The sequence below is a fragment of the Pongo pygmaeus genome, chromosome 5, assembly GCF_028885625.2.
Source record: "Pongo pygmaeus isolate AG05252 chromosome 5, NHGRI_mPonPyg2-v2.0_pri, whole genome shotgun sequence".
Taxonomy (NCBI): Eukaryota; Metazoa; Chordata; class Mammalia; order Primates; family Hominidae; genus Pongo; species Pongo pygmaeus.
The window spans coordinates 23488415-23504024 of NC_072378.2; the positions used below are offsets into that span (position 1 = coordinate 23488415).

General features: G+C 37.7%; 1 long non-coding RNA gene across 3 annotated transcripts in view; it reads left to right on the top strand.

Annotated features, from left to right (window-relative positions):
- The window catches only part of LOC134739689 (uncharacterized), a 296309-nt gene that overhangs the window by 212375 nt on the left and 68324 nt on the right, over nt 1–15610 (top strand). For all 3 annotated transcript variants that reach the window (XR_010126583.1, XR_010126582.1, XR_010126584.1), the window contains one exon: nt 5045–5131. This is a non-coding gene — a long non-coding RNA (uncharacterized LOC134739689). The remainder of the gene's footprint in view (nt 1–5044; nt 5132–15610) is intronic.

Here is a 15610-nt window from a genome sequence, read left to right on the forward strand (position 1 = left end):
TCTCATTATCATTGAGTATAAAAGAAGCACCTCATGACTTTTGTGTTACATAAACTTATTTATGTACTTTGAACCCCTTTCTTATTTTGATCTGCCATATAAAAGTCAAATGTTGTCCATTCTGTTGAGGAGGCTCTCAACACAAGTTCTATAGAATTTATCAGTTTTCAATTAAGACTTTAGGTTTTTTATTTGTGTTTAAGTAAACTAAAGGGAAAACTAGATATTTGTTAGTAAATTTTTTGCCAATTTCTTTACAAATTGGAAATGTGTGATTTTATCACTTCAAACTGTGATGAAGACAGGGGGAAAAAAAGCCAAAACATTAATTTCTCTTTTATTTAAACACACTTGTACTAAAACTGGGTATGCAGAACACATGGGAAAAACCAGCACACACCAAGGAGCAGCATTTCTTAATTTGGGGTAAAGAGCTAAGGAAGAAATAGGAAGCCTATTGAGCATGGAATCTAAACTATTAAAGTAATAGTAATAAATTATGGAAAATAAAATGATGACCAATGCACTATAGAATTTGAGCATGGAATCTAAACTATTAAAGTAATAGTAATAAATTATGGAAAATAAAATGATGACCAATGCACTATAGAATTGAATAAAGAGTTTTCCCTAGAGAGAACTTTGGAGGACTGGACAAAAACAAACAAACAAAACAAGTGGCTTACATTAAAGGCAAAAAAAATGGTAATACTTCATACAACCTAAATTACTTATTATAAGTACTTTCAAAACACATTCATAGAAGGCAGAACTTTGTTGATCTGTCAAGAATTTTTTAGATTCTGAGTTGGACATCAAGGCCATAACTTTATTGAATTTATTCATTAAACATTTTTGTATTGAGTACCTATGATAAAACAGGGACTATTCTAGATTTTAGAAATTTAGCAAGAAATAAAACAGACAAAATCTCTGCCCTCATGGAAGTTAAATTCTACTTATAGAATAAGTAAATAAAGAAGAAAATAGATAACTAACTAGGAGGTTGCATGTACCAAATGGAGAGAAAAAGATAAAGCAGGTAGAGAATGCCAGGGAGAGGCAGATTGTTGTTTTTATAGAGGATAGTCAGGAAAGGTTTCTCTGACATGATGCCATATTAGCAGAGAACTGCAGGAAGTAAGAAACTGAATCTTCTCAATCTTTGGGAAAAGGCATTTTCTAGCATAAGTACAAAAACTAGGAGGCTAGAGCATATTTGGCATGTTCAAGAAACATCAAGGAAGGCAGTATGACTTCAGAACAATCAATAAGAGAGAGAGGGAGACAGAGAGACAGAGAGAGAAGAGAGAGAGGAGAGAGAGGAGAGATAGTGAGGGCCAGATCAGATCATGTAAGATCCTTTAAACCCCTGGTCATCACTTTAGTTTATATTCTCAGTGAGATGGGAAGCCATTTGAGGACTTTTAGGCCAAGGATGGATATAATCTCTCTTAACTTTCAAAATGATCACTTTGGCAACAGTATGGATAATGGACTATATGGCAGCCAAGTGTGAAAGTATTGAAATCAGTTAAGTCTATTGTAAGTCTAAACAAGAGGTAATGGTCCAAACTGCAGTGTGAACAGTAGAGAAGTTGAGAAGTAATCAGATTCTGGAAGAGCTGATAGGATTTTCTAATGGGTTAAATAAAGATGTGAGAGGAAGAGCAGAATCAGGATGATTCTAGTTTTAGACTTGACCAACTGAAAGGATGAAGATGCAAAAGAGAGAACGGTAGTCCTTTCTTTGCCAAAAATCAGCTCTGCATAGCTGTGTCTATTTTGTTCCATTGATCTATGTGTCTGTCCCTCTACCAGGACCACTCTGTTTGGATTACTTTAGACACAAAATCACATTGGGTTTGTGATTTTTCCAACCTTATCGTTTTCAAAATTGCTTTAGTAATTCTATGTATTTTGCCTTTCCATACTCATTTTAGAATGAGCTTGTCAAAAAATCATGCTGGGATTATGTTGGCAATTGCATTAAATCTACAGATCCATTTGGTGAATATTACTGTCTTTACTATGTTGATTACTCCAATCCCTGACTACAGTATGTCTCTCCATTTATTTAGGTCTTTCATTTTATAAATCAGTATTGTTTGGATTTTACTATATACATCCTATGCATGTTTTGTTAGATTTACACCTAAGTGTTTCTCTTTTGGGGGCATTATTCTAAATGATATTTATTTTTACTGTCAGTTTTTAATTACTCATTGCTAGAATATAGAATTATAATTGTCAATTAAATTGTGACAGATTAATTTCTTTCTGATTCGTATGCCTTTTTTTCATTTTTCTTTTTCTTTTGCCTTATTGTGCTGGGTGGCATTCCAGTAATATGTTGAATATGAACGGTAGAAGTGGACATTCTTGAATTGTTCCCCATCTTAGGAAGGAAGCATTCACTCTTCCACCATTAGGTGTGATACTATGATGTTATCTGTAGGTTTTTTTTTTTTCTTTTTATAAATGCTTTTATGAAACTGAGGATATTCTCTTCCTCTTCTAGTTTACAGAAAGATTGTATCATGAATGGGATTAAAGCTTGTCAAATACTTTTTTTCTGCATCAAACAGTATAATCACTTGCCTTTGCTTGTTTTGATTTTTAATTTGTAGAATACTTTGATTTTTAAAATATTGATTAAGCCTTGCATTACTGGAATAAGGGAATAAAGTCCACTTAGTTTTAGTGTATTACTCTTCCTATATGTTGTTAGATTTGATTTGCTAATACTGTATTGAGAATGTTTGTGTATATGCTCATGGGGGATATTGTTCTGTACTTTTCCTACAGTAACTGTCTTTGGTTTTGCTATCAGAGTAATGCTGACCTTATAATATGAACTGTTTTCTGAAAGAAATTGTATAAGATTAATATTACTCTTTCTTTAAATATTTGGCATGCTTATATTTTAAAAAATCATGTTGACAGAATTAATTGAGGTGTATATGCAAAGTAGAATCAGGAAGGAGGCTACTGAAGTTATTTTCATGAGAGATAAAGCTGTCTTGGTTAAGTAGATAATTATAGGGATGTAAATAGATAATTATGTAACATATATATACAAACACAAATATGTTTGTGTGTATATATATATATGTATACTGGGTAGCATTACAGTAATATGTTGAATATGCATGGTAGAAGTGGACATTCTTGAATTGTTCCCTATCTTAGGAAGGAAGCATTCAGTCTTCCACCATTAGGTGTGATAGTATGATGTTATCTGTAGGTTTTTTTTTTTTTTTTAAAAAGCTTTTATGAGACTGAGGATATTCTCTTCCTCTTGTAGTTTACAGAGGTGTATTTACAAATACATGTCTATTTGTATGTGTGTATACACACACACACATATAATTTCTAGGACACTTTGTGATGCATAACAGTCAATCAATGTAGTTCTCTTTTTCATTTCCCCTAAGCTTAATTTTCCCCAGAAAAAAAATAGATATAAATCAGAGTAACTCTTTAGATCAGAGGTGGCCAAACTATAGCCTGTGGGCTACCTGCTTGTTTTTGTAAATACATATTTTGGGGTCACAGCCATGCCATTTTATACAGGTTGCCCATGGCTGCTTTTGTGCTACAACACCAAGGTCGAGCAGTTGCAGTAGATATCATATGGCCTGCAAGCCTTCGATATTTACAATCTGACAGAGTACCAACCCTGTTTTTGCAAAGTCTCAGGCTGTGGATGATGTAATAATAGTAACATGCAGCAGCTTTTAGCAGATATTATCCCACAGAATAAAAGGCAACATCCTTACGATTTCCTACAATGATCTACAACAGCCTGCTCCTCCACTCTCTCCCTGCCTTAATATCTGTCTGACTTCATCGCTTCTAACTCCCCCATCATCTACTCCTTGTCAGCTTTCTTATTCTTCTTCAAAAATTTAGACACACTTCCTTTTTGGGACCTTTCTTTGGAGATATCCTCTGTCCAGAATTTTCTTCCTTCAAATGTTCCCAAGGGTCATCCCTCATTTCCTTCCTTTTTCTTTTTATTTCCCCAAATCTCTCCAAGTCCACATTTTAGGAAAAAAACAATGTGGAGGTGCTTCTCATCTCCCCAAAATCCTCTTCCGTTCAGCCAGATGTTTCCTGTATAAATGTTTGGATCTGCCTGTTCATTTTGGTGGGCGTTCTTACCTCCTTCTCCCACCACCCATGCCACCTTCTCACTCTGCCCCTGGCCTCCAGCCCATGGAAGACTACCTGGGGTGAGGTTCCTGGGCCTTCCCTCTCCTGCCTTTCTTCTTTCTGTTGGTCGTCACTTCAGCTGGCTGTATTGCTTTTTAATATTGCACCAAAAGTTTTTTAGATAAAATTTTTAAAAAAAAGGAACAGGAAAAAAATTGGTTACAATGTGGTTCTTCTAAAGATGTCACATTGTTTCTCCTTCTTAAGTGACGTCCACTTTGACCACCCTATTTTCATTAGATTCAGGGAACTCTAAACTAATCCCTAAAACTTTAGGAATTCCCAAATCCCTAACAATTTAATTTTTCAAAAACCCTTTAACATAAGCCGGGTGCGGTGGCTCACGCCTGTAATCCTAGCACTTTGGGAGGCTGAGGCAGGCGGATTGCCTGAGCTCAGGAGTTCGAGACCAGCCTGGACAACATGGTGAAACCTCATCTCCACTAAAATACAAAAAATTAGCCAGGCGTGGTGGCGGGCACCTGTAGTCCCAGCCACTTGGGAGGCTGAGGCAGGAGAATTGCTTGAACCCAGAATGTGGAGGTTGCAGTGAGCCAAGATAGCATCACTGCACTCCAGCCTGGAACTGGAGTTCCAAGACTCTGTCTCCAAAAAAAAAAAAAAAAAAAAAAAAAACCAACCAAAAAAAACTATGTACATCGATGTCCAGATTTTGTCATGCCCCAGTATAAATCTAGCGATTTCAATTTGTTTAAACTTCCCCTTTGCTGTACAAAACCAAAATTCTGCAAGTAGTTCAAAACCACTCAAATATAAGTTGATGTTAGTGAGAAAATAATTGTTATGGTCTTGATTTTTTTTCTAGTCATCTTTTCTAAAACTCTTCTAATGGTGGCTCTAAATATCAGTTGGACTGGTACTGAAGAAAAAACAGGACAAAAAGGCCAGAAGGGTAAGTGCTATCTTTTTTGTACCAAAGGACTATTCTTTCTTACGAGGCCTGAGACCTTGTTTGCCCACTGTAACAATTAACTTTCCTCCTCAAAAACTACTACATTAGGAAAAATATCACCTTCTACCCCAGCTCATCCCTGAAGTCTACGATGTTTCTCTCTGAGAATGCCAGTTGAGTGATGACAAGAAGGGAGAATGGAAGATTTGAGAAAAATAAATCATGATTTCATTATCTCAGTTTGGACCTTAAGTTCAGGAGGGCATTGTTAATGTTTCCTGATTTCACCAAACCACCTATTACTATGTCAGTTTCAAAAACGGATAGAGTGAAATGTATTGCTTTCATGGGGAGATCACATTTTCCATGACCTAGTGTATTCAGCTTAAGTCGCATTTTAAAATGCTCAGCGCAACATGGCATTTAAAAATCCTGACCCATTTAAGAAAGAGAAACACTGTGATTTCTTTAGAAGAACCACATTGTAAAAAGCAGGACATAGTGAATAGGTTTTCTTCAGCCAGTCTATGTAAACTAACTTGTACTTCTGGAGAAAGAAAATGAGAAAAAAACAGAGAAGCTGGTTGCCAGGGTAACCATGTCCTGATTGGAAAAGAGGAGGTCATGGGGTTTGATATAATTGAAGTAAGCCAGCCTGTAGCTGTATTTTCTCCCTCACCTGCTTGAATCAAGGGGAAGGCAAAGTCAGAGAAGAGCTGGAAGGTTATTATTTAAAGTAGGATAATGTGCAGCAGGAGGTCAAGTATTCTTTTTGAAGAGTTGTATGGATAGGTAAAATAATATAATAATCCCTTATATATTAGCATGAGCACATTGCAACTTACAAACATTTCAGAGCCTGCAGCCCCCTCAATTGTTAAATTCACCCACATCTTCCAGCATTCCTTCTCCAAAAGCTCTTCTACCTGGTCCGCTTCAAAGTGAAGTCATAGCTCCTTTTCTTACATTTCTCACATATTCTCCCTTCTCTTCCATTCCCACCTTCATTTACCACACTCCAGAGCTTGCTTTATCAATTCCAGTTTGGATTTTGGCAGCATATAACTGGCTGGTTTCCTTGATTCCAGGTCCCTTTCCACACCAACTGCAATCTCTCTCCTCCATTTCCATTAGGTTAAAATGAAATTAGGTAACATATATGAAGTGTCTAGCATGGAGTTGAATAAATGCTATTCCTTATTTTTATAATTCAGTTTAGCAAACTTATCAGACAGCATTTCCTGCAACAAGTCCAGTCACTGCTTTGAATAACTATACTACATTCATATGTATATATGAACACACACACACGTAACATATTACTTTATACACACATATATAGACAGAGGGCAACAGAGGCTGTTAAACAGAAATCCATTGATTAACCTCAAGGGATTTGGATTCTCTCAAATGTATGCATCCATACAGGTACTTTTGCTTTGAAACATGAATATCCCCCATTCTCCCAAGCCCAGCTTCAGTTTCCAACCCTAACTAGGACTCCTAGTTCCAATCTCAGCCCGAGCACTCACCCCACAACTCAATCCCAGCTCTGAATCTGGAATCCCAAGTGGTGTCCTCCGTTGTCAATAGAGTTCTATTCAGCATTCAGAGGTCTCTCCATGCAGCCTTGCCCACCTCACCAACCTAATTTCAAATTGTTCAAGACCCGTCTCCATGTTCCTGTGCTGGTGACCTTCCCCCAGCCCTGAGGAGACGGGTCTTCCTGCTCCCTTTCCTCATACTCAGTCTATTCTTTGTGCGACCTCCAGCTTCTCCCATCCCATGGAAAATTCTGACTGCAGTTCGCACTGATTCTGCCTTTCTTCTCTGGAAACAATTTGCCACCCATGCTAGGAGTATAATATTGTTATATATACACAGGCAAGAGGGTATGGGACACTATGTAATTAACCAAGCAATTGGGATTGAAGTGTGAGAAAGTGAGTAAAGATGGAAAACTAACAGCAGAAGCCTGAGTGATTATTTGCTTGAGGCTTGTAAACCCACTATTGACTTACTTGGTGGCTAGCCTAGGCCAGAGAGAACTCACTGTGCATGTGGAGCTCCATATGGAATCAAGCAGCTAAGAAGCACTGAAAGTTTTCTCTGTGCCAAGAACTGAAGTAAGCATTTTATCTATATAGTATCATGTAAACCTCATGGCAACCCCATTAAATGCTGTTGTTATACTATCTTTATACCAGTTAATCAGAGGAGAACTCACGTCTTAAATAATAGCTTAAGCGATGTCATATGTGTAGTAAGCGCAGGGGTCAGGACTAAAATCTTATTTTGGATGACTTGAAAATCTATGCTTTTAATTCTGGATCCTGTTTATGTACCTCTTTGGGCTGTATAAATGATGACAGCACTGCTTTCCATTCATAAATTTTTTTTTATAAATTCAATCATTGACAGATTTAATTGTCCTAAAAATACTTTCATGCAGAGGTGTCTAACCAATGTCCTGAGCTGCCTGTTTAGGGGCCACCCTGATTCATACTGACTTTGATGATAAGTTTGTGTCCGTTGTCCTCCACAGAAGGCCTTTTTGCCATCTTCTATTATCTCCAATTCCATTGCTTATTAAATAGGGACATCTCTTCCTGCAGGTTTCGCTTTTATAGTATTTTGTTAATATGAAGGATTCGGTTATTTTCAATCATTTCTGATCTACTGATCCTGGATGTAAAGAAAGAGCCAAAGGAATTGATGTCAATAAAACCTAGGTCAATCTATAAGTGTTCAGTATTCATAGTACATGGTAATTGCCACAAAATCCTCAGTGCTCACAAGAATACTTTAAGAAAACTCCAAATCAAAATTGAAGAAAAGATAGAGACTAAGTTGGGAAATATTATAAAAGGCATGATGAGAGAACTTGTGTGCTTTTGTTTTGTTTATATTAATATTCCATATAAACCTAGGTAGAAAATACAGCCTCTCTGAGCTAGGATGAAGGCATCAAGAACTTCCCCTTTCAGCAGCCCTCAAGGGAGGGTCATGAAGTGGGGAGGATCTGCTTGGCAGGGGGAACAGTTTTATTACTGACACTGTTAGAATGGCTGGCGCATGGTCATAATAAAAACCAGACCTATTTTAGTGAGGTTTACTGTCGTTTTAAAATTCTCTACAGACAATGTACCTCCTTATTGCCTGTACTGGGGTGTCCCACTCCTCCCAACCTCCCCACCATATGCCACTGCCCATGTAATGCTAGAAGAGGTCAGGACCTCAATATCATGTCCCATGATCACTTGAGCAAGCCAGTCTACATCTTCTGTATAACACAGGAGAACCCAAGGGTGACACATAAACAATGGGCCCACTATGGGTGACAACTTAAAGACATGGAATTCTGCAATATAATATAAAATAATATTATAATAAATATTATTATAATAATATAATATTATATGTTAATATTATATTAACATATAATAACTTTTAAAAACATTTAGAAATAATTTTCCATTAGAATTTCTAGAGTAAACATTCTAAGATTTCAGTACTTTCTTCTGAGTCACACTATTAATTATTGAGTCTGCTTTACTCTGGACATTGGAATATATTGGAAACATTATTGGCGAGGGGTAAAAGGCAAGGAGCAGTTGTCACCGGGAAAAGTTAATTGTATATTTCTCTTAGTGGAATGATTCAGAGAGTTTAGGAAAAGAGCATGTGAATATAGCAACCTCCCTACCGTATACACTGTTTCTGATCAAAATTAATGAGTTGTGATCAAGTCAGATAAATGAATAGCTAACTAATTTTTTTTTAAAGTTCTTCATTGTTCCCTCCAAGTTGGAAAATGCATCTACTTAGTACATCAACACAATCCAAGAAACTGTCAGCAGGGATTATCAGGGCAGCCTCTCAAGATTTGACCCATTGCCCAGGAGTCCACACATGACCTTGATCTCCCTGGTCAAACAATGTCTATAAATAATGCACTAAGCATTTTAACATGTGGGGTGAGCAACCTTCTTCATATTTGCTCATGAATTCACATTGCCTCTTATGACGCTGCTTCAGTTTTCTGTGTAGTTACCTTTTAAAGGTGATTACATGCTTTCCTTTAAAATGAGAGCATTGTGTCTGTGAATTTCAATATAAAGCCTAGGGCTGTGAACTGGAAGAGGAAAAAAAATAATAACATTCCAGTAACATCAAGTTAAATGTTTGATGAGTTTGTTTTGATAAAAACAGTTTATGGTTTTACTACTTTACATGTAAAATGAATGATTGCCAATCAGAATAGAGCCATTTTTTTTTTTGCATCTTATTCTTAGATGGTTCTCACTTAGTAGGGCATTCTGAAAGTCTGGATTAGCTGTCCAAGAATGTTTTACAGAAGCTAAATTTGTCTCTTTCCAAATCATCTGCAAATCTCCAGGTTTACGCAACCACAATGAAAAGGGGTCTTCATTGTATTAGGAGCTTTTGAGTTGGTTTTGTTTTCCTTCCAGTTATTCTACTCCCTGTTAATGGGCAATATACATAGGGCTGTGAGCTTGCATCTGACCATCTCTGTCTAGAAAATCCAGGTTAATGTTGCATAAAAGCATAGCCAATCTGCTGGAAGAAACATAGGATTTCAGAAAAGAATAAGCTAATGGCATGACTGAATTCTTTTCTTTTCTCAGAAATACACTTTTACCTTACCACTTAAGCTTAGACTTTTGGCTCTAACAAATTTTCTTTTGTAATTAAACTATATCTATCTGAAAAACAACCATAACAAACAAAGAAACAAACCAGAGACTGGCCCCCGCACCCGCTACACACAAAAAAACTCACAATGCCTGAGTTTTCTATATCATTTAACACATTTTTTTCATTACCAGCTTTAATTGTATATCAGCTTTTCTGAATGAACCTTGTACAAAAGGAAGGGATTTTATTTGCATGTTTTATTCCGTATTGCTATGGACAAGAAAAGATTGTAATGGGGGAGGGAAGATGTAAAATGGACTCTCAAACTAGGGTATTACTGCCATCTAGTGTGATGCACTGTAACCCAGAGGGGAAGGAAAAGATGATCTGTAAGACAATCCAATCTGAAATTGTAGAAGTTTGAGGGAGGGAAGAGAGCACTTCTCGGAAGAAATATCCACCACCCTCCCGCATTCACCATGTAATGAATTCTTTCTCTACAAAAGCATTAGTATGTGGTCAAACAATACAAAGCAGTCTGTTTCGCCCAGCAAAATGGAGAAACCCTGGTCAATTCTAAAAGCAAGTTCTTTATGAGAAGGCACGTCCCAACTGTAAAGGTTGTTAAACGGCAGGAATGATTTATTCAAAGGAGGGATGGCCATGTCCTTTGAAAACAGTCCAGATAGCCATATGTCTACTGCTTTCTGTAAGGACAGTCACATTTGCACAGAGACAGGCAGACAGTCTTGACGGCATCTTTGTTCCCTTTCAAGCTTTCTGATTATATATAACAAAAATAATATTTGTTATTTATGTCCATAAGTGGTTCATAATGTATGTGTTGCCCACAGAAATATTATATTACTGAAGCCCCACCGTGTAGGATTGTAAAAGTTAAACCTAATCGCAAACATGGGGCAAGATAGATGAAATTCTAGCCCAATACATGTATTTATTTTTGCTTCACATGGCACAAGATATATATAGATATATTACATATATATATAAGGGCGGAGCGATGAGGGGAGTAGTATCTTCTTTCTGTAACCCTCCATAGTCCTCCACTCCTGCCAAAGTTTTGTCTGGTTCTGGCACAGATTCAGTGAGGTATTAGCTGGTACCTTTGTAGCTAATAGCCAGCACTGATTCTTCCATTCACTGTAGGACAATTCTTCAATTCTTTATTTCACTAACTATAACTCCCACTACCCCCACTAACATACACGCATTATCATTCCCATCCTGCGGGGGTTTGTGATTTTAGAAGCTAAGGACTTTGGTGCCCTGGTTATATTTGAAATCTGTGACTTTAAAAGCTCAAAAGGCAGAAACCTGCAGGGATAATGAGAGCTAATTTGAAGAATCATAAGTATAAAATCTAAGCTCAGAGGAATTTTAAGTCATTACCTATGTCAAAGTAACCTAGAACTGCAGGCTATTTTTGCTGGTTTCAAAAGTGACCTGTAGCTCCAGGTGTCTTGAATGAAAAAAAAAAAAAAAAATCACTGTGTCCTACCCTGGGCTCAGGACACATTGAAGGAGTAAATGCATTGCCAGCCAGGCACCAGGTAGAGAAAATGGAACTAGGAGGAAGTGCCAACATCATAGCCCAGACTGGCAGAATTTCCAGCTTCTCAGGAAATCTTTTGGACAGAAAAGTGTTAATGGGCTAGAGTAGGTTTCTCAGGTTTTTGTAGCCATCTGTGTTTGAGAGGGGATTTCTGGTAAACTTTCTGCTGGTGTTCTCTTTGCCTGTGCACAAGAAAAGCAATAGTGGGAGGTTAATGCATATTTTATCACATTCACACAAATTGGGGATCAGATTTAACTGGTTCTACATATTATTTTCAGCAGCAAAATAAGGATTAAGCTCCTTTTCATTGGGCAAGGAGAGAGAGGCACAGAGAACTGTTAAGTCTCAGGTCCATGCAACCTAAGGACCTGCTCTTTGTTTAGAAATAAGTGTGCTGCATAGTTGAATATAAAGGCAAATCTATTAATTCATCATTAAACATAGATCAGGAATCAATAAATTTTCATCCTAGCGATGGCAGGATTAAAGTCTGCTTGCCTCATTAGAGACCATAGAATTGAAAACTGAGCTTGCATAAAAACATTTCACCCCTCCTTTCTCTTGCACCAAAGTCTGGACTCCCCAGCCTCCTCACCTCATTTTTTCCCACTGCTCTGTATTTGTCTGTTTGCATCTGACATGAATAATGCTGCAACCTGGAGAACATGCAGCCCTCTGGTAAGGCACTCACCCAGCTTTTCTAGGATTAATCACAGACTAAAACACTAAATAACATACTGATATATTAACTCCATTAAAATCTAATTCAGTGGCAATAACTTTTAGAAAGCCAACAAAGGGCTTATGAAGAACAAAGTGAGAAAAGACCAAAAAAGGTAAATCAGTGCTCCAACTGAAAGTAAATCAGAATCAAAGACAGGAGTATGAATTAAAAGAGGCCCGGATGGAGTCCCAATCTGTACTACAAACTCATATATTCTTGCAAGATTTATCCTTGAATCTATATAGAAGTGTAATCAAATAATATTGATGTGCTCTCAGCTGATGAGAGGCTTTCAAATGTTAGGACATCCTGTTCAAAAGAGCTAGGCAATGTAATATTGCCAAAGGGATTTCATTTTTGCTTTCAAAGACTCCTATTCATGAATTTCATTGTGGATATTCATTAATCCATTCCTTTAAATCTCTCTACATGAAGGACGCTCTTCTAGATCAGTGCATAAAGGAATGAAGAAATCAGGCTATATCCAGGTATCCAAGAACTTGCAGGGTTAAAGAATACAGGGAATAGCACTGAAAACCACCCTAAAGCAGCAGAGAACAGGGTATTATTCATTTGAGAAGTACCAAGAGGAGACGATGTGAAGACAGAAGAAGGAGAAGGCCCTCTGCAAGCCCAGGAGAGAGGCCCAGAACAGATCTTTCCCTCACAGCCCTCAGGAGGAACCAGCCCTACCCACACCTTGATCTTGGATTTCTAGCCTCCAGAACTGTGAGACAACACATTTCAATTGTGTAAGTCACCCAGTTTGTGGTATGTTATTATGGCAGCCCTAGCAAAATACAGATTCTGGATCTGTATGATTGACTGGATCTGGTGTCTGATGCACGAAATATGGACGAGATTTGCACCAGCAGCAAGGGAAATAGCATGCCAGGAGGCTGGAGCAGGATGAGCCAAGGACCTAGGTGGGAAGTCACTAGAGACTTCAGAGCACAGTATCCAGATGATCAGAGATACTACCCACATCATCCCCAAAGGTGCCATTTATATGGCTTCAATCCCGATTTTATACAAAGTGGAAAACCTTCAATCCCAAATTGTTTTCCACTGGAAACTCCCCTCAAATTTGGCAGCGTTTAGGACATGGATGAAAAAAAGAACTGGTGGAACAATCAAGATCTTTCTGAAAAGTTTTTTTCTCCCACATTGTATATGGCAGTTGGTTAGATTTAGTGAATGATAAGCTTCTAGATAAAAAATGGGGAACTAAGTAAGATAGGCAGCATTTGATTTTATTTAGCTGCTGTCTCTGTCTTAGCATGTCATCAAGAAACAAAAATTAATACAGATATTGAATGTAGCAAAATTGAAAGACTAGAAGACAAATATTGTACTTTTTCTTTAGCCCCACAAATTGCCTTGGGGTGTGTGTGTGTGTGTGTGTGTGTGTGTGTGTGTGTGTGTGTGTGTGTAAACTTGCCTGGATTTTCCCTGGTCTGGTTAATTTAATCTGGGATACTCTCAAATCCTAGTTGGTAAATCCGCTGAACAATGCTGCAAAAGAGCATCTGTGTGGACCCATAGATGACGATTCACATTCTCACCAGACTACTCACTAACATTGTGACTTTGGGCTACTTCTTTCTTCTGAACTTCAGTCACTTCATCAGTACAAGTGTGAATTTAAAATACTCGCCTTGCTTATCTTAAAACGTTATTGTGAGATCCAGGTGGTATTCAGTAATTGAAAATGTTTACTAATAGCAAAAATATGATATCAATAAGAGGTCACTGGGCCACTACACTTTAAAAAGCATATTAGAAATTGCTGCCACTTTCAGTTTTTTTGAGGATCAGTGCATTTTTATCTCCTTCTCGTTGATGGCATCAGAACCATTGTTTGTACTGACCTCGTGTTCTTCAAAAAATGTTCTGACGTAAATAAAAAATATGATCTTGATACATAGAGTGCTCAAAGCTATTCAAGAGTAGATCCGTAGCTTTGGGTAAATACCAGAAAATTACATATTTGACTAGAGCAAAAGGAAACAAACAAACAAAAAATCAGTGTTTTATACACTCCTGAACATCAGTTACATCGCATCAGTCAGCAAGGAACCAGGTAATTTGCAGATTGGGGTAAAACAAGTCTGGAATTTAGGACGTGAATCCACAAAAGGCATCTTAAAATATGCTTGTGAGGATCCTTTGAGACTTTGCTGAAAGTTCTAGAAAAGGAAAGAAACAGATTACACTGAACATAGTAATGTTTATCTTGGCCTCTTTCTGACTCTACACTTCTCCCCTACTAATTCACTTGCCTTCTTTAGACAGTTGGTGTCTTCATGAGGTTTGTCAGAATTCAGGACATCATAAATTCTCTTAGACAGTTCTTTCCTATTTATTTATTTATTTATTTATGACAGAGTCTTGCTATGTCACCCAGGCTGGAGTGCAGTGGCATGATCTCAGCTCACTGCAACCTGTCTCCCAGGTTCTAGCGATTCTCGTGCCTCAGCCTCCTGAGTAGCTGGGATTACAGGCATGCGCCACCATGCCTGGATAATTTTTGTATTTTTAGTAGAGATGGGGTTTTGCCATGTTGGCCAGGCTGGTCTCGAACTCCTGACCTCAGGTGATCTTCCTGCCTTGGCCTCCCAAAGTGCTAGGATTACAGGCGTGAGCCACCGCGCCTGGCCCGAATTCTTTCCTTTTTAATCTGACAATTATGGCTTGAGAGTCTACTTTTGCAAAGCATCATGCTAAGAAGTATTTAAAGTGTGGAGCTGGAGGCCAGAGGAAGATGTGTATAAACACAAACATTTCTATGAAATTTTCAATGTGTTTATTGTGCTCTAGGTCACATTCTAATATAATATTTGAGGAGAGAAAATATCAGGACAATGTAGAGTGCCATGAGGCAACACAGACACCTTTTTTTTTTTTTTTTTTTTTTTTTTTTTTAAAGAGCATGATTTGGAAAAGAACTATTTGGGGCCAAATTGTGAATGGTCTGAGGGAGTTTGATTTCTTTCTTCTAACCAAGCCCACTGAAAGTCATTGACACAAAATGCTCATTTAACATTAAATGAGCATATAAGTTGGCAGTCAAGATTTCAAATGATAAGTCATGAGGATTTGCACCCAGAGAAAGACAGGAATAAAGGAACACAAGAGAGCTACAACAGAGAGAATCAACATGGCTCATCAATCGAATGGATGTGACCATTGAATCCATGTGACGTGAGAAGTGCAGGATCACAGTAATTCCAGATGATGAACCCACATGAAGGCAAATCTCAAGGAGAAAAGTTGGTGGGAGAAGCAGAACTAAGCACACCAGCTCTTCTCAGAAAGGTTCTAATCTAGCGAGTTATTCTCCCAGAAAAGGAAGGGCAGAGAGAGGTCAATGGTATCAGTCTAATAGGAAGTTCTACCATCTGGAAATGGAAAAGATGTGGTAGTTCCCCCTACCCCACATGGAAATTATAATATTTATTTGAAACAGATACAATGTAAAGAAACAGGCCAAACCCAGATCCTTATCCTTCCTGAACAT